Genomic DNA, 26,749 nt, shown 5'->3' on the forward strand with positions numbered 1-26,749 from the left:
ACAGCGGCCGGCATTGTCCGTGTAAAACGGGCGTAGTGATACATAAGAAAGGCAGTTTAAATCCGCGGCTCAAAAAATGAGCATTTCTTTTGAAAGTCGTGAACTTCAAAAAAGACGTTGAAGGTAGGCTTCTCCCTCTTTATATATTTCTGATAGCTCACGGCTGCGTAATTTGTGGCCGCTTCGTGTGTTTTAAACTGTAATATACTTACCATGTGATACTATGAACCCGAAGAAACAGTTTCGTGTTTTATTCAAAAGTAGAATGTTCATGAAATGTTTCACTCTTGGTCAGATAGGATGTTTTGCAAAAACTGAATGTGTGTGTGTGTGTGTGTGTGTGTGTGTGAGAGAGAGAGAGAGAGAGAGAGAGAGAGAGAGAGAGAGAGAGACGCAACTGCTACGCTCGCAGGTTCGAATCCTGCCTCGGGCATGGGTGTGTGTGATGTCCTTAGGTTAGTTAGGTTTAAGTAGTTCTAAGTTATAGGGGACTGATGACCTCAGAAGTTAAGTCCCATAGTGCTCAGAGCCATTTTTTATCCTTTTTTTCGTCCGACCAGGCAACATGTTTCCAGTCATCAACAGTCTAATGTCAGTGTTAATAGCTCAGGCGCGGCGCAAAGCTTTGTATCGTGCAGTCATCAGGGGTACACGAGTGGGCCTTCGGCTCCGAAAGCCAATATCGATGATGTTCCGTTGAATGGTTCGCACGCTGACACTTGTTGAAGGCCCAGCATTGAAATCTGCAGCAATATGCGAAAGAGTTGCACTTCTGCCACGTTGAACGATTCTCTACAGTCGTCGTTGCTCCCGTCCTTCAGGATCTTTTTCCGGCCGCAGCGATGTCGGAGATTTGATATTTTACCGGATTCCTGATTGTCACGGTACACTCGTGAAATGGGTCATACGGGAAAATCCCTACTTCATCGCTACCTCGGAGAAGCTGTGTCCCATCGCTCGTGCGTCGACTGTAACACCACGTTCAGACTCACTTAAATCTTGATAACGTGCCATTGTAGCAGCAGTAATCGATCTAACAACTGCGCCAGAAACTTGTAGTCTTATATACGCGTTGCCGACCGCAGCGCCGTATTCTGCCTGTTTACATATCTGTGTATTTAAGTACGCATGCCTATACCAGTTTCTTTGGCGCTTCAGTGCATTTTCCACATGTGGGATAAATCTGGCTTTGTAACTTTTTATTCACGTCATTATTTAGTCTGTAACGAAGTGGGAGTAAATGCGCTAAATATACAGGGTGGTCCATTGATAGTGACTGAACCAGATGGCGCTATGGTTGGCCCGCTAAATGGCGCTGCCATAGGTCAATCTGATATCAACTGCGTTTTTTAAAATAGGAACCCCCAATTTTTATTACAAATGTTCAAATGTGTGTGAAATCTTATGGGACTTAACTGCTAAGGTCATCAGTCCCTAAGCTTACACACTACTTAACCTAAATTATCCTAAGGACACACACACCCACGCCCGAGGGAGGACTCGAACCTCCGCCGGGATCAGCCGCACAGTACCTGACTGCAGCGCCTTAAACCGCTCGGCTAGTCCCGCGCAGCAATTTTTTAATTACATATTCGTGTAGTACGTAAAGAAATATGAATCTTTTAGTTGGACCACTTTTTTCGCTTTGTGGTAGATGGAGCTGTAATAGTCACATTCGTATGGCTCGCAATTTTAGACGAACAGTTGGTAACAGGTAGGTTTTTTAATTTAAAATACAGAACGTAGGTACGTTTGAACATTTTATTTCGGTTGTTCCAATGTGATACATGTACCTTTGTGAACTTATCGTTTCTGAGAACGCATACTGTTACAGCGTGATTACCTGTAAATACCACATTAATGCAATAAATGCTCAAAATGATGTACGTCAACCTCAATTCATTTGGCAATACGTATAACGACATTCCTCTAAACAGCGTGAAGTTCGCCTTCCGTAATGTTCGCACATGGAAATCCAGGGACGTCAGATCCAGTGAACGTGCAGGCCATGGTATGGTGCTTCGACGACCAATCCACCTGTCATGAAATATGATATTCAATACCGCTTCAACCGCACACGAACTATGTGCCGGACATCAAAATAGTTCAAATGGCTCTGAGCACTATGCGACTTATCTTCTGAGGTCATCAGTCGCCTAGAATTTAGAACTAATTAAACCTAACTAACCTAAGGACATCACACACATCCATGCCCGAGGCAGGATTCGAACCTGCGACCGTAGCGGTCACGCGGTTCCAGACTGAAGCGCCTTTAACCGCACGGCCACACCGGCCGGCTGTGCCGGACATCCATCATGTTGGAAGTACATCGCCATTCTGTCATGTAACAGCTTGTAGTAACATCGGTAGAACATTACGTAGGAAATCAGCATGCATTGCACCATTTAGATTGCCATCGATAAAATGGGGGCCAATTATCCTTCCTCCCATAATGCCGCACCATACATTAACCCGCCAAGGTCGCTGATGTTCCACTTGTCGCAGCCATCTTGGATTTTCCGTTGCCCGATAGTGCATATTATGCCGGTTCACTGTACCGCTGTTGGTGAATAACGCTTCGTCACTAAATAGAACGCGTGCAAAAAATCAGTCATCGTCCCGTGATTTCTCTTGTACCCAATGGCAGAACTGTGCGCGACGTTGAAAGTCGTCACCATGCAATTCCTGGTGCATAGAAATATGGTACGGGTACAATCGATGTTCATGTAGCATTCTCAACACCGACGTTTTTGAGATTCCCGATTCTCGAGCAATTCGTCTGCTACTGATGTGTGGATTAGCCGCGACAGCAGCTAGAACACCTACTTGGGCATCATCATTTGTTGCAGGTCGTGGTTGACGTTTCACATGTGGCTGAACGCTTCCTGTTTCCTTAAATAATGTAACTATCCGGCGAACGGTCCGGACACTTGGATGATGTCGTCCAGGATACCGAGCAGCATACATAGCACACGCCCACTGAGCATTTTGATCAAAATAGCCATAGATCAACACGATATCGACCTTTTCAGATATTGGTAAACGGTCCATTTTAATACGGGTAATGTATCACGAAGCAAATACCGTCCGCACTAGCGGAATGTTACGTGATACCATGTACTTATACGTTTGTGACTATTACAGCGCCATCTATCACAAAGCGAAAAAAAGTGGTCCAACTAAAACATTCATACTTCTTTACGTACTACACGAATATGTAATAAAAGATTGGGGTTTCTATCTTTTAAAAAACGCGGTTGATATCCGTTTGACCTATGGCAGCGCCATCTAGCGCCCTTCAAGCTATACAAGAGTTCTTTGTAGTTTTCTCGTTTGATGCTTATGTCGTGAGATATTTGGCCCTGTCACTATCAATGGACCACCCTGTATATGCCAAGGTGTTACCAGTAAGCAAAACTGTGCACTAGCCAACAAGAAAGAGGAAACTAAATTCATAAAAACTAGAAAAAATCGACGAAGCAGGTGGTGTAGTCGCTAATATGCGGCAAATTAGGTGGTATTGGGACATCTTCAAAGGCATGTAGTGTAATAAATATGTAATGTACTGAATCGACTGTGAGAAAGCTAAGTGGCAAAGACGTTATCTGAGAGACTCTATGATAATTATATCGTTGACTCGGAATATTACTCTCTCTGTGGTTTACTCCTAACCAAGGGTAACTAGAGTTTTCTGTTCGCTTCTTTTGATGTTATGTGGAGAATTGTACAAGAGACACAATAAACCGTTATTATTTCCTGAGAACAAAGGTGAGCGTCACGACCTTTATTAGTATTTTTGGAAGTATTGAAATAGCAGAATTGTTTCAGATCGAATGCGACGTGTACGGGAAGAGACGTGGACAACAGCACTAGAACCTACAATCTCATGTATGAATAGTTGCTAAAAACATCCAGCCGTCTCTCCCAAGACTCTGCATACGTGCAACAAACAGTAATTCTTTTAACAGCACTATCAGAGACCATTTTATCACGTTGTTACGACCTTTTACTGCGAGCATAATACATAGTCAACAGACAAACAAAAAATGGACAAACACATAAAAGAATCTACCACACGCACTGGCTTGCTATCAAGTTGTTTTGGAATATTATAACAGAAAAATTTACTACATAAGACACGATAATGCGATTAAATGCCACATAACAATGAAAACTCGAGGTGTCTGACCCAGATACCAAAAAATGGGTGCGTCTGAACTGTGAGATTAGTCACAAAGAAACTTCTTGGTTTCCTTCATTTCTCTACAAACCGGTTTATTCCAAGTATCAAAAAAAAAAAAAAAAAAAAAAAAAAAATTGTAACGATATTTGAGAAAGGTCTATGCCAAATCCACAGCACCCACGAAGAGAATCTGTCGTAGTGATGTAATGACATTTTAAATGTACAAGGCGGTTTACGGACAGACATATAGCATTCCGGGATTACGGACCATGCTGGCAATGTATTTTGACAACACAAAATCCGTTCTGTGCATCCGAATGCTCACTCTAGAGATACACTATTGCCCATTAAAATTGCTACACCAAGGAGAAATGCAGATGATAAACGGGTATTCATTGGACAAATATATTATACTAGAACTGACATGTCATTACATTTTCGCGCAATTTGGGTGCATAGATCCTGAGAAATCAGTACCCAGAACAACCACCTGTAGCCGTAATAACGACATTGGTACGCTTGGGCATTGAGTCAAACAGAGCTTGGATGGCGTGTACAGGTACAGCTGCCCATGCAGCTTCAACACGATATCACAGTTCATCAAGAGTAGTGATTGGCGTATTGTGACGAGCCAGGTGCTCGGCCACCATTGACCAGACGTTTTTAATTGGTGAGAGAGCTGGAGAATGTGCCGGCCAGGGCAGCAGTCGAATATTTTCTGTATCCAGAAAGGCCCGTACAGCACCTGAAACATGCGGTCGTACATTATCCTGCTGAAATGTAGGGTTTCGTAGGGATCGAATGAAGGACAGAGCCACGGGTCGTAACACATCTGAAATGTAACGTCCACTGTTCAAAGTGCCATCAATGCGAACAAGAGGTGACCGAGACGCGTAATCAATGGCACCCCATACCATCACGCCGGGTGATACGCCAGTATGGCGATGACGATTACGCTTCTAATGTGCGTTCACCGGGATGTCGCCAAACACGGATGCGACCATCATGATGCTGTAAACAGAACCTGGATTCATCCGAAAAAATGACGTTTTGCCATTCGTGCACCCATGTTCGAGTTGAGTACACCAACGCAGGGACTCCTGTCTGTGATGCAGCGTCAAGGGTAACAGCAGCCACGGTCTCCGAGCTGATAGTCCATGCTGCTGCAAACGTCGTCGAACTGTTCGTCCAGTTGGTTGTTGTCTTGCAAACGTCCCCATCTGTTGATTCGGGGATCGAGACGTGGCTGCACGATCCGTTACAGCTATGCGGATAAGATGCCTGTCATCTCGACTGCTAGTGATACGAGGCCGTTGGGATCCTGCACGGCGTGCCGTATTACCCTCCTGTAGCCACCAATTCCATATTCTGCCAACAGTCATTGGATCTCGACCAATGCGAGCAGCAATGTCGCAACACGATAAACCGTAATCGCGATAGGCTACAAGCCGACCTTTATCAAAGTCGGAAACATGATGGCACGCATTTTCTCCTCCTTACACGAGGCATCACAACAACGTTTCACCAGGCAACGCCGGTCAACTGCTGTTTGTGTATGAGAAATCGGTTGGAAACTTTCCTCATGTCAGCATGTTGTAGGTGTCGCCACCGGCGGCAACCTTGTGTGAATGCTCTGAAAAGCTAATCATTTGCATATCGCAGCATCTTGTTCCTGTCTGTTAAATTTCGCGTCTGTAGCATGCCATCTTCGTGGTGTAGCAATTTTAATGGCCAGTAGTGTATTCTGTGGAGATGACGGACAGCGCACTTGCCGACGTGAAGAGCCGTGTGGTCCAGTGGCGCCCCCTCTGCCCACACGACGGCGCGTTGCGCTGACGGGGCTGACCACCAGCTGCTGCTCCTCGCTCCCGGGGCTGATACACTTCGGCTGACGCGGTGTCAGCAGCCCCGCTATCGCGAACGCGCCGTTGCTGGCGCCACACTATCATCGCCGCGCCTCGTCTCGATGACAGACACCAGGATGGTTCCCGTAGCGCTTGCTGCGCGTCGAGCGAGCTTCGCAGGACATCCATCTGCGTCCACACCTGCACCGGTACTCTATAAACGACATTAAAATGCACAGCGGCGGGTGATTTTTATTGTGCCGCGTACACAGAGCGTTGGTTCACAGTCGTAATGAAAAGGGGAGGCCACGACGTTCGGATCACTGATTTACTTCAACCTCTGTACGCTTTTAAAGGTCTATTGGGATAACATAATGTGCAATAATGTAAGGCGTCCTACTTAGGCGATTTCGAGAAAATAGCAAGAGAAGTGTGTCAGCAGTGCGCAAGTAGCAGCAAGTGGCTTATTTAGCGTTCATATAAGTGTAGCAGTCAAGTTGAAAATTTTTTTGAGTGTTCTTAGCGCACTTGTTTAGTTATATCCGTGAAATCATTGTGTAGTTTCGTATTTAGCAGGGGCAGATTTGCATTTTAATATCTGTGACGTGTAAAGTTGCGTAGTCGTCTGTCATTTGTTTATTTCTTTCAAATAGTCTTTGTACGTTACTGACAGTACAGTTAGACTTCTGCCGCCGAGCAAAAAAAAATAAATAAATAAATAAATCATATGATAGCGGAATAAACACTGGTAGCAGTTACTTCTGTAAAATATCTGGGAGTGTGCGTACGGAACCACCATTTAAAGTGGAATGATCATATAAAATTAATTGTTGGTAAGGCGGGTACCAGGTTGAGATTCATTGGGAGAGTCATTAGAAAATGTAGTCCACCAACAAAGGAGGTGGCTTTCAAAACACTCGTTCGACCTATACTTGAATATTGCTCATCAGTGTGGGATCCGTACCAGGTCGGGTTGACAGAGGAGATAGAGAACATCCAAAGAAGAGCGGCTCATTTCGTCACAGTGTTATTTGGTAAGCGTGATAGGGTTGCGGAGGTGTTTAGCAAACTCAAGTGGCAGACTCTGCAAGAGAGGCGCTCTGCATCGCGGTGTAGCTTGCTGTCCAGCTTTCGAGAGGGTGCGTTTCTGGATGAGGTATCGAATATATTGCTTCCCCCTACTTATACCTCCCGAGGAGATCACGAATGTAGAATTAGAGATTCGAGCGCGCACGGAGGCTTTCCGGCAGTCGTTCTTCCCACACGCGACTGGAACAGGAAAGGGTGGTAATGACAGTGGCACGTAAAGTGCCCTCCGCCACACACCGTTGGGTGGCTTGCGGAGTGTAAATGTATATGTAGATGTAGAGGTTTTACACGTCCCTGACGTACCGGTGCGTTGCGACCCTGAGAATGAGCTGGCGGCAATCATGTGGTTAGCGTTTCTAATAACCCTGCTTTGGCCACTAGAAAAATTATTAAGTATCCCTGATAAGAGCAAAAAGAACGAACAGACAGACAGCCTCGAAACTTTCCGCTGCAAAATTAATTGTAGCTACTGTTCCCTTGTCTTACCAGGTCCCCTTCCCATTCTAGTATTAGATGATTTAAATAAATCTGTCCTTTGGTGTTACATTTTAATTTGAAAATTGAAATTGACTTTTTCATCAAAAATAAAATATTTAGTGCTGTGGATCTTAATTACTATCTTCTTGGGTGAAAAAGAGTAAACTATTAATTTTTCAGTAATGCGTGGCGTCTCCGGAGTGCAGTCGAGCGCACTCAAGGTTAAAGCTCTTCTTAGCAGCCAGCGTAAGAAACAGCTTTTCAAGATCTGCGTCGTAATGTAGCTCTGAAAAATTCTTGACGCAGTTTTTGAAGAGCAAGTCAGGCGTATACGATTCTGAACAACTATGATAGTCTGTGTCGGTAGGGCAAGTTCCACAAATTTTCGCTTTTCACAAAAGATAATCTGTTCATTCCAAAAGACCGCGATATTAAATAGGGATCGCACAGTACTAGCTACCATTCAAAATCCTAAGTCTTGTGCTTGCTTGCACTTTGTATCGTAATTACTAGGGGAGAAAAGATGAGCATAATATTCACTTCAAAAATGAGGAAAAAATTGCCTTTTAAAATAAAAATTATTGTTTCATAAAAACGTTCTTCTCAGTGCTCAACTATTATAGTATATACTCATCTTCTTACAAGAGCGTATCTGACAAAAATTAATATTTTCTGATATCTCGCAGCGATGGTTGCTGTTGTTTCTTTTTTAACAATAGAAGTACACCTCCTCTGAAAATACGTCCTTCCGTAGTCTAGTCTACTTTCAGAGGAAAAAGTCAGTAGTAAAGTCACGGAATACACAAGTCTGTTAAAAATCACGGAACGCTAACAAGCCAACCATATTATTTACAATGCTGCGCTTTCCCAGGCGAAAGCAATAATTGAGGTCGTAGGTTGTGTTCCAAAAATGAACAGCATAGAGACAGAAGTGATGACACTTTGTGCAGGACCTGACCATCATTTTGCAGAACAATGCTGAAGCACATACAGTGTTACTGATTTATTTGATTGATGGGGCTGCTGAGTACTATACCACCTACTGCACTCCCCTGACGTAAGCACTCGCGAGTTCAACTCGATTTCTAAACTGAAGGGAACACTTCACGACATTCGCTTCAGAGCTGCTACAAATTCGTCGGGCAATAGACCGCGCCGTTCGAACTGTCAACACAACTTGCATTGCTAAGAGTATCTTACGACTTCCACATCGCTGGCAACGGATTATACACAATTCTGGTGATTAGTTTGAAGGATAGTAAAACTTTGGAACACGTATCTATTTTGTACGAGCTGTAAATAAATAGTTGCCACTATTAAAGTTCCAACCCTCGTACAATTAAACCATCTGGCGGAAAATGACATCATGGCCAGGATTATTTATTTAAAGGCAAACGTCAACTTAAACCTACTAACAGGACCTATTTTTACAAGCTTGCGCAAGAAGAAGAAGCAGCAGCCGGTGTGACTATCGTCAAAACTTCATCAGTCAAAAGCTAAGTACAATTATTTCATCTACGTCTTTTTAACTTTGCCCAAAGTTAGATAATTTAGGGTAGAAGACGAATATTAGAATTTGGTCATACCCAAAAGGTATTGGGACAGGTGTATGAAACGACGTTAGAATCTGCAAGGACTTTTACTGAATTTCCAATGTTATTTGGCTGTTTACTAATTTTTATTAGTACAGCAAATATTATGCGACTTTTATTTCTATAGGTAAGTTGAAACCTTTATCAAGATGCTTCCAATTTGTTCATATTTGACTGATAACGAACGAGACATTGCTTCTCGTAAAAATGCTTTTAAAAAACATTGTCGCACATCGGCAATTTTCGGTACCTGCATTTACAAAAATGTTAAGTTACACTTGGGTTGCACACAGATTGTCGGAAGAAAGAGAAATACTTCAAAATGTCAGCAAGCTTTATTTTGCCTTAGAAACTCTGAAGATTCTTTTTGCATGTGGGAAAACTGCAGTCATTCGATGTATAGAAGAGGCCGTTTTAATATATGTTTTCCGTGTCTGTATGAAAAATATCATCCTGCAACTTGTAATATCGAAAACGCATCCGACGATTAATGGTACATTGCTCCCATATTCTGCCATACTGTAACTCATCACATTTTTGAATTAAGTTATTTACACTTTCATTTATGTGTTTCCGTGCCTGTCCCTGGTCCTGGAAACCTATGTTTGCAGGTCGAAGCGTCCAGGTGCAAAGCAGTTCTCAATACGTTACCCAACCGCAGGTATAAAGGATTTTGGAAATCACGACAGGCACACATTTTCGGGAAAACTGTATGCGTTTTGTCGTTTACTCGTTGATAATTCTAAACATAATATTTGTTGTCGCAATAATAATAATTAGCAAACAACCAAATAACGCTGGAAATTCAATAAACGTTCATGCAAATACATGTTTCTTTTCACCATATTACCTTTCAAGTATAATGTATATGAAATAATATAATTAGAACTGAAAATATAAATTTAAAAAAATGAGCGGGACTCGATCCAGCGATCCAGTGAGCACGGAGCTTCAGCGCTAACCACATGACAGTTGCCATGTAGTGCTAAGGGTCGCAACGTACCGGCGCACCACTGACGCGTAAAACATCTCTTGTGATTTTCTCGAAATCGCCCAAGTACACTCATGCTCATAAATTAAGGATAATTGCAGAATGTGTTGCCACACAGCGTGGCACAACACAAAACTGTCCCTAATAGCACATGTGCTACAAAACGCCACTGTTTCCTGCGCGTGTACCCCGACAACAGTATGGGATATGATCACCATGCACACGTACACAGGCCACACAACGGGTTGGCATACTCCGGATCAGGTGGTGGAGCAGCTGCTGGGGTATAGCCTCCCATTCTTGCACCAGTGCCTGTCGGAGCTCCTGAAGTGTCATAGGGGTTTGAAGACGAGCAGCGATACATTGACCGAGAGCATCCCGGACGTGTTCGATGGTGTTTAGGTCTGGAGAACAGGCAGGCCACTCCAGTTGCCTGATATCTTCTGTTTCAAGGTACTCCACTCCCCCATGATGGCAGCTTGTTGGGGCCGTGCATTATCATCCATCAGGTGGGACCCACTGCACCCCTGAAAAGGTGGACATACTGGTGTAAAATGACGTCCCGATACGCCTGACCTGTTACAGTTCCTCTGTCAAAGACATGCAGGTGTGTACATCCACCAATCATAATCCCACCCCACGCTATCAAACCACGACCTCCATACAGGTCCCTTTCAAGGACATTAAGGGGTTGGTATCTAGTTCCTGGTGCACGCCAGATGAAAACCCATCGAGAATCACTGTTCAGACTATACCTGGACTCGTCCATGAACATAACATGGGAGCACTGTTACAATGACCATGTACTGTGTTCTTGACACCAGGCTTTACGGGGTCTCCTGTGACCAGGGGCCAGTGGAAAGCACCTTGCAGGTCTCCATGCGAATAAACCATGTCTGTTCAGTCGTCTGTACTGTGTGTGTGGAGACAACTGTTCCAGTGGCTGCAGTAAAGTCCCGAGCAAGGCTACCTGCAGTACTCCTTGGCCGTCTGTGGGCACTGATGGTGAGACATCGGTCTTTTTGTGGTGTTGTACGCTGTGGACGTCACGTACTGTAGCGCCTGGACAAATATGCTGTCTGCTGGAATTGTTGCCATAATCTTGAGATCACACTTTGTGGCACACGGAGGGCCCATGCCACAACCTGCTGTGTTTGACCAGCCTCCAGTCGACCTAGTATTGTACCCCTCATAACGTCATCAACATGTGTTCTTTGAGCCATTTTCAACACACAGTCACCATTAGCATTGAAACGTCCCCTTAGAAAAATTTATGATTTACTGTGCTGATAAGCCTCTTACGTTATTTGCTTTTCAAATAGCTAAGCAAAACTGAACGTACTCAGACATTACTCTCTTTACTTATTCTGATCAACACTAAACTGACACACAATATTTTTAGCGCAACGCAATCTGACTTTTAATAATCCCTACAAAAAATGGCCGTGACTAACAATAACATATACCTTTCATAAATCACTTACCTCACAAAAATCTTCGTTACTCAAACTACTGCAATACAGCGAGCGCCAATACTGCCAGCTAAATAAAAGATTCTAACTACTGAAGTCACTAACTACTGACAGGCATAGTTGGAAATGAAAGATTTTGATAGAGAACAAACAATACATTTACCTTAATAGTGTTCAAAAGTCAAAAAATATATATCAATCAGTTCATGACATCCAGTCTTACAAATTTACTGTCTCTGATGGACACACGTCCAGATCATCCGCTCTCAAAACTCCGCCATCTCTCTCCCCACATCCACCACTGCTGGCGGCTCACCTCCCACTGCGCAACGCTACGCGCTGTTCATGCCAGCTGCCCAACACTACACTAGCAAACAACAATGCACACAACCCCCAGACTGCACACAGCACAGCCAGTGATTTTCATACTGAGCGCTACGTGGCGTTACCAATATAAAAACCTAAACAGCCTACTTACATAGCCCCATGCTGCCCACAAAAAATTTTCCAAATTGTTTTCGGCAGTGGCCAATACAGATTTGAAGAAATTTTTCATAATTACAATAACAAAGAAATCAAATGCACACACTTATTGATATACTGTTGGTCAAAAGCAAAGGTTTTCTCACAGTCCATAAAGACAGTCTTGATCGTTCATCACAGTAAAATTGCAGTGTTTTTCTCAAAGTCTGATTAGTAAAAGATAACGCACATGGAGATAGTGGATTTCCATGCAGTCTTGAAGAAGACCGTGCTGACTCTTGACATGCAGACAGGTAATGGGCCACAACAGAGCAAACCCACAGCAGAGTCAGTCGAAGTTTTGAAGAATATTGGCAGGTAGGTCATCACAGAGCAGACTCACTGTAGTCCTGGTAGAGATTACGGTATTGGTGGGCCACCAGAGGTGCAGACCCACTGTAGTCCTTGTAGAGATAATGGTATTGGTGGGCCATCAAAGATGCAGACCCACTATAGTCCTTGTAGAGACGGCCAGCAGCCATCTGTTGCAACTGTGCAGGTGCACAATCACCATCAAAGAGTCTTGCGGACAATCTTGCGGACAATATAGCAAGTCCATAAACCACCACTTGTGCACTCACAAAGTTTTTGGAACTGTCCTTAGAACCAGCAATGCTGTTAACCAGTCCCTTGCTGAATTATTAACACATGTGCAAACACTAACAGTCCCAACTTCTTATCTATTGTGCATATAATATGACCAACAGAAACGTGTACAGTGAAATGTAACTTAATTTGAAGAACTGGTGTCTATACAAGTATAAATTTACAACATAAGAATACAATTACAAAGGTACAAGATACATAAGTAAAGAACATAATAATACAGATGACGTTTGTAGTAATACAGGCTTTACAAAAGAATAGAAATAAGCATACACATCAGCGTTACAGGAATTATGACATAAGTAAATACACAAAAGGTCAGAATAACTTTCGAAACATCAACTTCACACGTGAGCATTAAAACAAAACAGAATAAATAATGTCTAAACAACTTTACAAAGTAAATAACATATTATAAATGCAAATTATATTTGAGAGTAACAGTATTCCTCATCATATGAATGTAGTTGAGTATTACAAAAATTCTACAACATAAGTCTTATCAGATAAACACATAAAGACAGGAAGAACACAAATACACAAGGTGCACAGACACATAGTGGAATGACACAAATGGACAGGTCAGGGTTTGTTTTCAGTGTGACATTTGGTACTGCAGTCCAATCCAAAACTCCATTTCATAGATGTTTCCTTTTATTTCACTTTTTTTAATACCTTGTCAATGCACTTCTTCCAATTCATCACAACTCATTCTCTTATATAGCCTACCCCCTCTTAAGCTAACTTAAATCTACTGAGCTCAGATGCTAAACTAAGGGACGAGGCAATGCAGCAGCCCAAATAATTAACACAAACAGCAATGACAAAAAATGCGAATTGGCAAAGCAAGCAGCAATATATATAAATTAGCAAAGAAAATGCAACATTATGACTAATATGAGCCAATGTGCAGCAAAAAGAAAAATAAATCAGTAGTAAAACTGGCTTAACAGAGTAATACAAAGTGAAATTCAGTAGCACTATGCCTGGCAAACAGCAGCAGCAAATACTATAACTTATATCTAAACATGACAAAGCTCAAGCAGAAAAAATAGTACGCTAAAGATGCTCATGTCTAATACCTATGTCACACCTTAACACTAGAGTGATGCATCACGATAACTTACTCTAGCAGACAAGTTACCACGTCATTGACAAAAATTATGTATGCAATTCCCGTGAAGTGGAAATGTCTTTTTGTACTCCCTCGTTTTTTTGGAAGTAGATCATAAAATTATTATTTACTGGATCTGTAGGCTTAAAATATCTATATTAGTACATCTATTACATTTTATTTTAACCAATGCTGCAGTGCAACTAGAAACTAGATATTAAACAAAATGAGCAAATATATACAAAGCAATGTGTGAAACGTCATTCACTAGGCAAATGGCGTCTCCAAAGGCAGTAAAAAAATCTCTCAACTAGAAAGACAATAGATGTAAAAATGTTTCTCATCATTTCATTAGGCATTTTAGTAAATATCATAAATTAAGATGTTTTTAAGTTTGAGCGTGTCGTATTTGCGATGCTTTCTACAAAGAAATGTCAATAGCGAGGCTAATGGCCTCCTTTATTTTCTCCACCTAATGGCTTTCTTTTTTCAGGCGATTGGCACAGCTGGGCATCCACAACGCTAAACGCCAAGGTTAATTAGCTTTCTTACTGAAATATTTACGACAGCAGTTTGCACTACAGTGACAGTCTCATATAAAAAATTTCACGGGTCGAGAATTTGCGTTGCAAATGTGTAGAAACAAAATCCTATAAATATAACACTGTCCAAAAAATTGTCGCTGGCATTGTGATACATTCATGCATATACACACATTTCATAACTCTTAAAGTACGATTCTTGGTTTCCAACCTCCTTTTCACAAATCAGACTCATTATTCCTAACTTTATTACACACATACATATTTATCGACACTTCTTCAATATTTCATCATAATAAATACGTAGCATAATCAAATTTCTCATATAACATCAGCTTATTGATCATAAACATACCTCAACAGCATAATACACAGTGTCATCGTAATAATAACATCATAACACCTTAGTCAAATCTCAAAAATGTCGTAGCTTCCTCCAATAATTTCAAAAACTAAAAAAATTCTCTGCTCATTTCAATAGTGTCAGCTACCTCAAACGTACTTTAAAATCATGATCCCATACCAAACACATCATTCAAAGCTCTTATAGTATCACAATGGTTCCGAAAAAATATGAACAGTTCACAAAGTACAGACAAAATACAATTTCATGAGTGTGGAGTTATCCAACTGTGTAATTGCGTAAACATGTGTCACTGATGTAGTAAAAAAAAATGTTTGTCTCTCTCAGTTAAATGATCAGATTGCTGTGTAATTTATGTGTTAGAGAAATATGGTACCGATGTGTAAAATTGTATAAGCAAATACCATATCAGCTAGGGCCCCTTGTGCTTGCCAGACGCATGGTACACAAAGTAAGCGTGTATCCCCTGAGGATTAATGTAATTATACCCTCAGGTGTTACAGATTACAGCAATGGAATGAGATGTATCACGCAAAACTTTCTTTGTAATTCAAATATCTTTAAAAATAAATGTTTTAAGTACAAAATTAATCACTCAAATACGTGTACTGCCGCACTAAATTGTGTGTCTTGTTGTAACATAATCTCTGTCATTACATAAGGGTAAAAAATGTTCCAAGTGTCGTAATTATCGTCGTCCGTAAGCAAAGTTCTGTAGAAGTCAATGTACTTACCTCGTAATAAACAAAGTGAATTGATATGCGTATAGATATCGTAGTTGTTACGCTTATTGCCGTGATGAAGTAAGCACTGTACTGTAATGTATTGTTGTGCTAGAGAAAAGGCTGTCTCATTGTAGCTATACCACAAAAGTTACTACTAAAACATATTTTCCTTTCCAGAAGAATTCAGAAAAACTGTGCAGATATAAAACATATACACCACAAAAGCAACAATGTAAATTGTGTCACACATTAGTAGTGTCATGATATAGTCGTGTAGCTGTCAAATAAACTAACCACTGTGTCATCTGGTATCTCTCAGAAAGCACTTTAAATCCAAAATGTATTTTCAAGTAAACCAAAATGTTGCAGTAAAATCTCATTAGCAGTACTGGTATATGTTTTAAGTATGTAAGCCTTATAGTCATTACATAATCGTGCAACTAATAAGCAAGAATGTACACACACAATAACACTTTGTCGTCTGTTCACTATAACAATGCATTCGTAATTACTGTCTAAATATGTTCCCTAGGTTCCAGACTCGATAGTTAATTTTAAAACATAGTTGCATGTTAACAGTTTCTAAGTGTGACAAAGAGTACTAGTAATGTGAAGTGAAAAATTTTATAGCAAAGACTAAGTTAAAAAGCAGATTATCTTTCAATAAACGGTTTTATATGTGAAATGTGGTGCAATCCTTTACTCTTCCTAGTATGCAGAGTTCAACTTCAACACAATTATCATGTGGTATACGTCGGATTCTGTAAGGTCCATTGTAAATCAGAAAGAATTTGTGACTCAAGTGTCTATGTTATTTTTCGCTGAGCCAGCCGGCGCACGTGGCTGCCTGTGGGTGCGAGTCATTGTCTGCCTCTTTGTTGGCGTGCGTCGTTATTGGGATTAGGAGACCTAACTTCTTTAAATTCACCTTGTCGATAGGGCCCTGCTCTGTTTGAATCCCGCCAGTTCTGACGAAATTCAGGTCTGTCGTTATGACTATATCGTCTGTCGTCGTGTCGGTAGATTTCATAGTTTCTTTCTTGTCCGTCACGTGGTGGAAAATTTCTCCCTGAATCGGATCTGTGCACTGAACCGTTGCGTCTGAAGTTATTCTGTCTCTCTTCATAATAATTGTTTTGGTTCTCATATTGTCTGTTTCTATGGTTATCTCTGTCATATTCATTACTATGGAAGTGCGATCTTTCTCTGTAACTATTATTCTGCCAACGGTTGTCATATGGGTGGTGTCTGCTTTGGTCACGATTTGCGTTGTGAGAATAGCCTTGTCATGTTCAGTTATTATTTCTTTCATCGCGGAATTGTGATGGATGTGACTTGTAATTGTTGTGTTCCTGTTTTCGCGTTCTGCGATTGTCAGTGTCAATTTCCAATTCTTGTAAGAGTCCCTGAAAAGCTTCAACATCGTCTTTGCAACGTCCTGCCAAAATAATATGTCGTAAATGTTCAGGCAATTTGATTAAGCAAATGCGGATGAGTTCTGAGGGGCTGTATGGGTTTGAAAGATACTGAATCTTATGTAACATGTCTTCGAAATATTTAACAAGACTGGAAAATTCAGATTGTTCGAAATGTTTCATCATTATGATGCTATGTTTTACTCGGTCTTGTGTAGCTTGAGACCAATATGCTGAGAGGAAGGCATGATAAAATTATCCTTCACTGTGACAATCGTGAATGACCGATCGCATTCTTACAGCTGGTTCGTTCTCTAAGTAGCCACACACAAATTCTAACCTGTACTCCAATGACCAGTTGGGAGGAAAACAATGAGAGAATTGATGGAGCCATACTAGTGGATGAATGTCGTTGCCAGAATTCTTAAATGTTTTGAATTTACGTGTTGTAATGAACAGCTTGCAGTCAAAATCATCATGTCGGCGAGTCGCATATCGGTCATTGTTACTTCTTTTCGGCGGTTCCATCTCAAAATTCGGTGTACCTTGCCAATTTCTTTCATAATTTCCGAAGTGCCCTGTGTTATTATTTTGTGGCTGTTCCATATTTCTATGTCCCTCTTCCCATATTGGCGCCCGAGTGTTCTCTGAAATATGTAATTCTTTTAGTACCTGCGTCAACTGATCTTGTACTTCCTGGACTTCTCCTTTGTACTGTGTATTGATTTGATTCTGATTTTGTTTGAATTTTCTAATTTGTTCATACCCTTCTGTGTCATTAAAGACTTCCGGTCTTATGTCATACCTACCTTCATAGGTAAGTTACTGAACTGATCCGAAAGTTTGGCTACTTTCTCCGATAGTGAACTGATTTCCTCAGTGTGTTTTTCCGAACCAAGTTTCAGAGTGTTCATTTGTGTTCAAATCGTATCTACTGTGTCCTTTAAGTTTTCCGGAGTTTTTGCAAGTTGTGTAACCGAATCAGTAGATGCAACTGAGTCAATTTTAGCTTGCAAGGTGTCGTGATTTTCATGAACAATAGTTCGCAGTTCTTTTATGGCTGCTTCGTGATTCTGTAATGCATTTTCATGACGCGAAAAAATAGGTTGAAAATGCTCGCAAATTTGTGTTTTTACGTCATTACAGTTTTTTGGACATTTATATTCGATTTTAAGTAACTCTGCAGTTAAATCTTCACCTGTTTGTTCAAGCGTTTGCTCCATTGAATCTAACTTTCGAAGCTGTTGCTGTGTTTGTCTGTGGTGTTCTTCCAGTGTATCTAACTTTTGCTATGTTTGTCTCTGATTTTGTTTCATTTGTTGCATTAATTGCAATAATAATGTATAAATGTCTGGAATCTGTTCCTCTATGCTTTTCGGCAGAACATTTTCACCGGCAACATTCACATTTTGACAAGCAGAAAATGTGTCTTGACTAATTTGAGAAAACGGTGAGGACCCAAAACCTGAATCTGCAGTATTTGCAAGATTGTGTTCTGTCATTCCCGATTCCTGAGGCGAGCTATTGCTGACTGATCGATCGATAATGCTTCCCTGTTCACTAATTGTTTCCCTGGCTACACCATTATTTGCCACCCGCTCCATTTCCCTATGCACAATTACCAAATTACTATGTTGAACATTAGTTAATTCATTACACGGTGGTGCTAAAACATTGTTATCGTCTTCACTGTCATTTCTCAGTTTACTTTGGAGCCTACTATTACGTTTTTACACACCATAATTGTCACAATATTTCACATGATAACACAGAAAAGCACAATTTGAAGAGGAAAAATAAGAAAACACATTAACATAGCACTAAAAATAATATCTAGTTAATCGCAAGTGCTGCTGCGAAACACTTGGTGCAAATCTACATGCATGCCACAACTGTTTTACTGTACAACAATGAAAAACTACAACTACAAAGGAAATTCTCTCTATAATTACACTCTAGCAATAAACAATAGCTACACTACTTACACAAACTACAAAAAAAAAATGAGAAGATTCTAGTGAGGTATCCTGGCAGGGTCGCCATATGAAACGTCCCCTTAGGAAAATTTATGATTGACTGTGCTGATAAACCTCTTACATTATTTGCTTTTCAAACAGCTGAGCAAAACTGAACGTACTCAAACATTACTCTCTTTACTTATTCTGATCAACACTAAACTGACACACAATATTTTTAGTGCAACGCAATCTGACTTTTAATAATCCCTACAAAAGAATGGCCCTGACTAACAATAACATATACCTTTCATAAATCACTTACATCACAAAAATCTTCGTTACTCAAACTACTGCAATACAGCGAGCGCCAATACTGCCAGCTAAATAAAAGATTCTAACTACTGAAGTCACTAACTACTGACAGGCATAGTTGGAAATGAAAGATTTTGTTAGAGAACAAACAATACATTTACCTTAATAGTGTTCAAAAGTCAAAAAATATATATCAATCAGTTCATGACATCCAGTCTTACAAATTTACTGTCTATGATGGACACATGTCCAGATCATCTGCTCTCAAAACTCTGCCATCTCTCTCCCCACATCCACCACTGCTGGCGCCTCACCTCCCACAGCAAAACGCTACGCGCTGTTCACATCCAGCTGCCCAACACTACAATAGCAAACAACAATGCTCACCAACCCCAGACTGCACATAGCACAGCCAGTGAGTTTCATACTGAGCACTAAGTGGCGTTACCAAAATAAAAACCGAAACAGCCTACTTACTGCATGTTTGAAAAAGTCTGCACACTTATTTGCTGTGCCGTACTCTGACGTGCACCAACATACCTCTGCGTATGTGGGCTGCTGCCACCGCCACCGTGCGATGACCGTAAGTCAAATGCACCTCATGGTCATACCCTGAGGTGATTTACACCCGCAAACCGCTCACCAGAGCGTTGTTTCACCAAGTATCAGTATTATCCTTAATTTATGAGCAAGAGTGTAGTATGTCTTACTACCTGCACATTCTGTTGCCCTAATCGACTACCAAAAGAGTACAAAGGTTGAATAAAATGCGTGATACAAACGTCGTGGCGTTCCCTTGTGAGTAGATTACCCTTCATCGAGTCAGATATCTTGTGTAATATACTGCAGTTCCCTTGACTCGACATAACTCTTTTTGTTTAGCTTTGTGGTTTTAGGTAGCGTTTTCGTCGCACTGCTTTTATTGTAAAGTGTTCCTGACTGTCGATTAGGGTGTTTTTTGAACAACGTCATCTGTACTACTACTACTATCTCATTTTCACTTGCCTCAAAATAAATAATGAAAGAGAGACACAATTTGTCATCTCGCGGTAGCTGTGGAATTGAGCAGACGCAGAGAGAGCTGCACACGTCTTTGTATATATATATATATATATATATATATATATATATATATATATATATGTATAGAGAGAGAGAGAGAGAGAGAGAGAGAGAGATAGAGAGAGAGAGAGAGAGAGAGAGAGAGAGAGGCGAAGTTGGTACTAGGGGCTACCGCTTTATTTTTAAACTATAAATTCCGAAATGGTTACTGAAATTTGCTGAAAACATCAAAAAATAATCGTTATGATGTTATAAAATGCCAAACGCATATTTTTTAGTTTAAATCAATATACATTTTTACAAAATTGACATACTGTGAAAAAATGAAAATATTGTGATAATATGGGCTACCTTATAAAAACAAAAATGTCAATATTATTTCCTGCAAATTTTTATAGAGTAGTTAGAAAACAGCAAACCCTTTATACTAGGACATGTTTATCATAAGTTGTTCATTTAGGGTCGGCAGAAATCACAAATATAATGTTCTGCTTCACAGCCAGCACACTCACTGTGCGCCCATATCTCAAACATTACGCACTGGAGCCATAGCTCTCCTATAGTGTCTTTGAAATGTATCCCCTCACAAAAAAGGCAGGTAGCATCTTCATCTCCAGGCTTTTACACACTAATACATGGCTCTATAACTGATTCCTCAGAGTCTATCGATCCCTCCTCTGAGCTCTCAGATGGTGATTGTAGATCGATGATCGATGTTTGCTTCACAGATGGCGTTTTGCTTTTAATTCCTTGTTTCTTTCTTTTCTCAACACCTGGCCCATGTTTCATGTTCTTCATATTCTCTTTTATGCCATCACTTTCGATCTTTCTTTTCTTTTGCCCACTTCTTTTTTCTCCTTTATTTTTTGTCAGCATTCTTTTCTTCTTGCTTTTTTCAGTTTCTTCCAAATATATTTTGTAGGGCAATACTGTAATGACAGCTGCCTTTTCTGGCTTAGGTCCTTTGCTTGCTGTTTTTTTCTTGTTTTGGAATAGGCAAAATGTCCTTGGAACAGGCAAAATATCCTTGGGTGATATCTTAATATTTCCTATTAGAAAGTGGGATACACTGCTAGGGCCAGCTCCTGCTAGGTCTTTGGCACACAGTGTTGGGTTGGGTTATTTGGAGAAAGAGACCAGACAGTGAGGTGATCGGTCTCATTGGACTAGGGAAGGACGTTGAAGGAAGTCGGCCTCCCGAATGGCACACAGTGTGTTGTGGCTCTGGTCGCTGGTGTGAGCCTTGTGTGGACCAGTAGCTGCCTGGCGTGTGTTCTGGGGCGAGCCTTCTGTGTTATCAGGCTGGTTTTCTTGAGGCAGCAAGGTTGGTTTTGTTTTAGAACGCTTCCTTCCTTTATGGGTGTGGAGGGTGTCAACAGCCAACTCTTCCACGTTTAAGAGTTCAAAGTCGACATCTGTGAAAACATTTCGATTGCAGAGGAAAATTCCAGGAACTTCAAACCCATCGTAGATTTTTGACCACTCTGGCACCTTAGGTATGCTTTTACAAAGAGTTAAGCTATCTCATAAGGACTAAGTGGATTATCATTATGGAGCATCCAGTCTCACTATAGTGAAACTTGAGAGGGGACATGAATGACTTGTCCAATGGTTGCATTTTATGTGATGTGTGGGGCAGTAGACTTAGAATTGTGACATGGTTGCTTCTTGCCACATCTACAACATTTATATTCTTGGTATGTGTGTTATGTCCATCCAAGATAAGAATAACTGGGCTTTCTTCTGTAGGCTTGACGTAGTTGATAAAGTGATCCCACCATTCCGTAAACAAATACCCCTTTATCCAACCAAATGGGTGGTATCGTCCTATGGAGCCCGGCAGAGCACCTTTCACCAAAAGGTCAGACATATTTTTCCTGGGAAAAATTAGTATTGGCGGAACAAACGTCCCACCAGCGCTCATGCAACAGACAATTGTAACCAGGGATCCCCTTTCAGCAGCACTCAAAGCACCAACCTGCCACTTACCTTTGAGACCCCTGACTTTAGACACTGGACGACAGATAAACCTGTCTCATCCACATTGAAAATGCAGTCAGGTGCATACTTATTTCTTTGCTATTCAGCTTCAAGAATATCAAAAAATTCGTCTACTAGATCTCTATTGAAACCATTAGCTCTGGAGAATGACTTCGCTGTGTGTTCTAGAATTGACACCAAATCTTTATGACGATTTATAAAATGGTCAAACCATGCTCTCCCAGAGACTCTGTCACCAGTGAAACGATAATCTACTCCGTTTCTGTCGCACAACTGATGAGCCAAACGTCTAACATGGTTTCTTGTCAGGCCATAAAACTTTTGTTCCATTATCAGCAAATAATGTACAAGTTCAGCTTCCATTTCACTAGACATAATTGGTTTCCTCCCAAACTTCCTAGACGCAGCTTCTTCAGCTGGTATGCCAAGCTGAACTAGCTTTTGCAAAGTCGTTCATGGTACAGAAAACTGTTTTGAAGCTTTTGAAAACCCCATTATCTTTTCTCAAACTTCTTTAATCACAGATATCATGTCATCCTAATTCCAACATTGCCCGCATTTATTTTCATTTCACGGATTGAGCACTTTGCGAGGCATCTGAAACAGAAAACCACACAGTGTTTGTAGGGGCTGTAATATGGACTAGTTCAGTTAGCAGCCCATATAACCATCATGGCGATTGTCCGTATTACAACATTCTCGGTACTTTGGAAAGCGAAGCGTCACTAGCCGTTATAAGCAACCTTTAATTAACCGACTGCAGGAGCATTAGAGATGATGATGTTTGGTTTGTGGGGCGCTCAAGTGCGCGGTCATCGTCGTCCGTACAAAGTCCCAATTTTTACACGGTCCAACTTTTTTCACGGTCCATTGTAGCCACTGTAACGAATGATGATGATGAAATGATGAAGGCAGCACAGACACCGAGTCCCCGGACAGAGAAAATCTCCAACGCGGCTGGGGAGCAAACCTGGGACCCCGCGATCCAGAGACAGCAACGCTAGCCACTAGACCACGAGCTGCGGACAGAGCATTATAGAGCTAAACACTAATGTAATGTGTAATTAATAAGTGAACAGCTAACTACACATTAGCAGTACATCAAATATAACTGTAAATTCTTACCTTTCAAGGTTTTTGAAATGAGAAAAATCACAAAGCAGTTCGCCACTAATGCGCAGTTTACACGACGACACTGGGTTGCGCCACTCGTTGCGTGGAATGAGTTGCACGCAAGTGGTTTCATGTATGACTGTAGACACGGCGACACCAGTATACGCTTCAGTTTCATCGTTTTGTGGATCCCTGAGCCGTGTCTGAAATGAATGTTTTGGCAGCTGCTCGTCACACGAGTTATGATGGAGTTAAAGCTTGTTGCGTGGAATTGCTGCATAAGAAAAAAATAAGAAAGGTGTTTCGATCCGTGACTGGATGAAGAAAAGACGTCACCTCGGTTGCTCAGCATCCTTGCTGAAATAGTTTATAATGGAAGATTCAAGAAGTTCTTTTAATTATCTTAGAATGTCGCCAGAACTGTTCATGTTTCTTCTAAATAGAGTTAATTATGCAATAAGGAATAAATGTACTGTAATGTATGAAGCACTGTCGCCAGAACTGAAATTACATGTAACATTGCGTGCATTACAATCGAGAACACTCGGCATGCTATAAGATATGGTTTTAGTTGGTGATGACGCTTTTTCATTAACAACAAAAATTATTAACATTAACAGTAATAGTTATTAACATTAGCAACAATAATTATTCGAAGTAGGCCGTATTAAGAAGAGAATGGTTTGCAAACTACTCTCTTGAAGATATATCTGTACAGCGGCAATATTTCAAAATTCTACCATGTGTGAATGGTACGCACTGCAGCGACGTTTTAAATAGATAAATATTTAATAAAAAATGCAGCTTCTTGAATTTGTACAGCCTTCCCTCCTGTCAACAATATTCCTTAACAAAGAGTTGGACTACTCGAACGACGGGATTTTAGCCTTGTAGACGAGAGCACTGCCGCAGCTAGAATTACATTTGCTTGTATGTTTCTTAATTCAGTTGTATATGTGCTCCTAACTCAATAAATATTGACCTGCAGCTTAGATATTGTCAAACCGTCTATGTTATGATCGCATATGACAGTCTCAGGGGCAGCAATATGTTGCTTATTTTTGTACTCAGCATCACTGAAATCCCACAAACACTTATGCAAAGCTCAGATATCCAAAAAGTGAACATTATTCTCCATTCCTCACTTCATATTTCAGTTTGTCTACACTCTACGAACACACATAACCTCAAAACTCATGCAACTTGTGTCGCCAAAGTTTGAACACGCCCAAAGTGTTTAGTTTCACTGAGTTGCGCAAACGCAGTGGCCGGTAGTGCAGTTGCCTACAACCTAGTGTCGTCGTGTAAACTAGGCTTAATGTTCAATATAACTGACTGCGTGGCAAAAAAAATGGTTCTAATGGCTCTGAGCACTATGGGACTTAACATCTGAGGTCATCAGTCCCCTAGAACTTAGAACTACTTAAACCTAACTAACCTAAGGACACCACTCACATCCATGCCCGAGGCAGGATTCGAACCTGCGACCGTAGCGGTCGCGCGGTTCCAGACTGAAGTGCCTAGAACCGCTCGGCCACCATCGGCCGGCCATACTGTGGCACTTGTCCGAACTAACTACTAATATTTATCGAGGTCGCCGCTAGAATGCGCGGACTTTAGTCAGATATTAAGGTAGCCCATTGCAACCACTAGCCCATAATACCACCTTTGCCTCATTGGCTTTTGTGGCCACATGCTGACAAACTGTCTGTTGGCTTCTGTCACGTGTTCTTCCAGCGACGTTCGTTTGATGATTTTCCTGACATTTCGCCAACATGAGAGCCTGGCCCCATCAAAGTTTCAGTCTCCATTGCTGGTGGCAGACTGGAGTCGAGCTCGCGGCCGCAGGTTATATGTACCTGTCGCGCCAACGTCTGAGTGCTTTTACCTGGGAAGGCAACATCCAGTTTACCACATCATTGAGTCTCAGAATACGTTCGTGTGGACTACATTACTTCATTAAACCAATGAGTTATTTTATTATTATTGAGAAGGAGAGAGACACGATACTGCCGGAATGCAGCCACAAGATTTCTTCCACTAGTCTCAGTAGAAGAAGAAAATGTTACAAGAAACGTCAGTTGTAGACAATGGTAAGGGACAAGTTCGTTGTTTTGAGAAACTGTGCAGTAACGTTTGAATAAAATCTCACGAATAACATACGGGCGTGACGAAAAGTAATGCCTACGATTTTTTATGTGAAAAGCTTTATAAATAAAACAGACGTTATGAACATTCTGCATCTTTATTCTTCGTATCTACGTATTTTTAGCCCTCTGCCACTAGAAGGCCTCGAATTTTAGCACGCAACATGGCAATGTGTTAGGTGACAACGAGGGGGCGTTCAATAAGTAATGCAACTTTTTTTTCTTGGCCAGTTTCTATTGAAAAAATGCAGAATTTGTTGTGGGAGATCACGGATTACTCCCTCTTCAGCCCCTATAGGTCCGTGAAGTTCCAACAGGTGGCGGCGCTATACCCTTCAAATTCATGTCTGCGATGGAGATGCGTTGCAAGCAGAGAGCTGTAATTGAGTTTCTTTTGGCGGAAAACCAGAGCATCGCAGATATCCATAGGCGCTTGCAGAATACCTACAGAGTCCTGTTAGTGAACAAAAGCATGGTGAGTCGTTGGGCGAGACGTCTGTTGCGCAAACCTCTCTGATTATCCGCGTGCCAGCCAGCCGCACACAGCTGTGACTTCTGCATTGTTACAACGTGCGGATACTCTCATTCAAGGTGATCGACAGATCACAATCACACACCCCGCTCCACAACTGGATGTCTCTGTTGGTAGTGCTGACACACTCGTACACCAGTTTGGTTACTTGGAGGTGTGTGCCCATTGAGTTCCTCGCCGCCTAACAGACCATAAGGAGCAACCAAGGGACCATCTGTGAGGAACTGCTTGTACATTACGAGGCTGATCGTGACAATTTTTTTTGCACTTACTCACATGCGATGAAACTTGGGTTCATCACTTCGAACTGGAAACGAACTACCTCTCCTCCGAAGAAAAAGTTCAAAGCTGCACCCTCAGCTGATAAACCCATGGCGTCGGTCCACTGGGACTCTGGAAGTGTCATTCCATTTCATGTCCTCCCTCATGGTGCAACGATCAACTCGGTAATGTATTGTGCTACCCTGAGGAAGTTGAAGAAACGACTTCAGCGAGTTCGTCACCACAAAAACGCAAAGGAACTTCTCCATGACAACGCAAGGCCTGACCAAGTCTGCACACTCGAGAGGAGCTCACGAAACTACACTGGACTGTTCTTCCACATCCACCCTACAGCTCGGATCTCGCACATTCCGACTTCCATCCGTTTGGCCCAATGAAGGGTGCACTCCATGGGAAAAAGTACGAG

This window comes from Schistocerca piceifrons, chromosome 4 (assembly GCF_021461385.2).
Source record: "Schistocerca piceifrons isolate TAMUIC-IGC-003096 chromosome 4, iqSchPice1.1, whole genome shotgun sequence".
In the NCBI taxonomy this organism is placed as follows: domain Eukaryota; kingdom Metazoa; phylum Arthropoda; class Insecta; order Orthoptera; family Acrididae; genus Schistocerca; species Schistocerca piceifrons.